A 2,500-nucleotide genomic window follows, 5' to 3' on the forward strand; every position below is an offset into this window, starting at 1 on the left:
ACAACAGAGGAAACAGAGGAGCAGTTTTGGAGCTAATCTGGGAGGAAGGCAACCATCGCAATGGAGCAGCTGACTGGACAGAAGAGGGGAAGAATTAAGCAAAAAAATCACTGAACAAGAACCGAAAGACATACAGAAAGAAGTGGCCACACCCGCAAAAAAGGAAACGGAAAAATGGAAATCACCCGGCAAAGATGAAATACCGAATTTCTGGTTATAAAACGTTAGCCTGCTGCACCTCAAATGTCCTACAGGAACCAGAAGAAACTCCTCCATGGAGCAACATACCTGCTCCCTAAGACAGAGAAAACGATTAAACCTAAGAATTATAAGCCAATCACGTGCTTTCCTACCTTATGCAATCCCTTAACATCAATTGTCGCAGATAGAACTTACAAGCGTCCAGTGGAACAGAAAGGGTGCAATAAATGGGCATATGGATGTAAAGATCAGTTGCCTATTAACACGATGGTTCTGTAGCATTGTAGGAAGGCAAAGAGAAATCTAAGCGCTGCGTGGATTGATTACGGGAAAGCTTTTGGCAGCGTCCCCCATACGTGGATTTTAAAGACCATGCAGCTATACAAAATCTCACTAAACGTAATCTGTTTCATGAGACATAAAATTAGCACATGGAAAACAACAATAATGTTTAATTACTCAACAGGAAAAATAGTGTTAAACCCAGTCAGTTTTTTTTTTCCAGGGAGATTCCTTCTCCCCCTTTTATATTGTGATGACATAGATATGCAGTTCGGATTAGATAAATGCGCCAAGTCAACATTCCAGCGAGGAAAACAGACGGAAACATCATCCTTCGAAATAGATGAAACTACTATAATCCAAGAAGTAGATCAAGAAGGCACTTATGGAATAAACGAGGGAGACGGAATCCAACACTCAGCAATGAAAGAGAAAATCCGAAAGTTACCGGAGAGTTAAACTGGTCCAAAAAAGTGAGCTGAATTCTGGTAACAAAATAACTGCTATAAACAGTTATGTTATAAGTAATCACTTATAACTTTTAAATAATCAATAAGCAATTGCAAGAAAAAAATTAATAGAAAAACAAGGCGAATGTTGACAGAATTTACATTTGATTCGGCTAGAAAGCACGTACAAGACTACCCCATAGGCCTAGATGCATATCTGAGAGAAAAAAGAATAAAAGAAGAAGCTATTGACGCAAATTTACCACCATGAGGAACGAGGGAAACTATACTCATGTAATATGTAAACACTGTCAAAGTGCACTCTGGAGGGTATGGACATAAGCCAAGTACAGTATTCTTACTAGAAATCTATAATGAAAAGGAGATTACTGCCAATAGACCCGATATCGTGTATTTTCATTGACATATCAGTTCAGAGCGAAGTACCGCAGATAAAGAAACAGAAAAAAAAAAAAGTCAAAATACGAAGATCTTGAGACTGAAGTTACCAAAATGTGGAACATAATAACGACTATTGTTCGTACTGTCGGAGCCCTCGGCCTTACTGGAAGGATCAGCCTCAAAGATATCCAGAAGATAGTCTTATTGGGAACGTCACTTCTCCTGAGGAAAGCTCTTTCTATAACCTGAGAAATGATTGGACTTTGGACCATTGTTCGGTCTTGGCCTCTTCAAAGAGAAGCACAAAAAGAAGACATGCAATAATAATAATGATAATAATAATAATAATAATAATAGTAATAATAATAATAACAACAATAATAATAGAAATAATAATAACAATAGAAATGATAACAGTAATAGTAATAATAATAACAATAATAGCAATAATGATGGTGATGATGATAATAACGATAACAATAATAGCAATAATGATGATAATAACGATGATAATGGAAAAAATAATAAGGATGATAGAAAAAAAATAATGATAATAATAATAATAATAATAATAATAATAATAATAATAATAAGAAGAAGAAGAAGAAGAAGAAGAAGAAGAAGAACAACAACAACAACAACAACACCAACAACAATTACAATAATAATAATAATAATAATAATAATGATAATGATAATAATAATAATAATAGTAATAATAATAATGATAATAATAATAATAATAATAATAATAATAATAATGATAATGATAATGATATTACTACTGTAATACTACTACTACTACTACTAATAATAATAACAATAATGACAATAATGACAGTAATGATAATAATTATAACAATGAAAGTGACACACCAACATACCACCTTCATAATGCTTATTTACATCATGTAAATTGTACATTGTACATTGGTTAAACATAATGTTAATGTATTCAATTAATCAAACATTAAAATAACCAAATAGGAGGACTGATTACTTAAATAATTATATAAGGCAAGGGGAATGAAGCATTATGCAAATGAGATTCAATACACTCGAGACAAACACAGTAGCACTAAGGCTCTTGCAGTCACACGTTTAATTAACTTCCATTCCTCTTCGACCTTTTAACGTGACCGAATCAAAAAGCTTCGTTCATTTCT

At 33.2% G+C, this 2,500-nt stretch overlaps 1 protein-coding gene across 1 annotated transcript in view; it reads right to left on the reverse strand.

Annotated features, from left to right (window-relative positions):
* Window positions 1–2,500, reverse strand: part of LOC125036257 (cystinosin-like) — a 17,657-nt gene that overhangs the window by 14,720 nt on the left and 437 nt on the right. The gene's annotated exons all lie outside the window — the stretch shown is intronic.

This window comes from Penaeus chinensis, chromosome 20 (assembly GCF_019202785.1).
Source record: "Penaeus chinensis breed Huanghai No. 1 chromosome 20, ASM1920278v2, whole genome shotgun sequence".
Classification (NCBI taxonomy): Eukaryota; Metazoa; Arthropoda; class Malacostraca; order Decapoda; family Penaeidae; genus Penaeus; species Penaeus chinensis.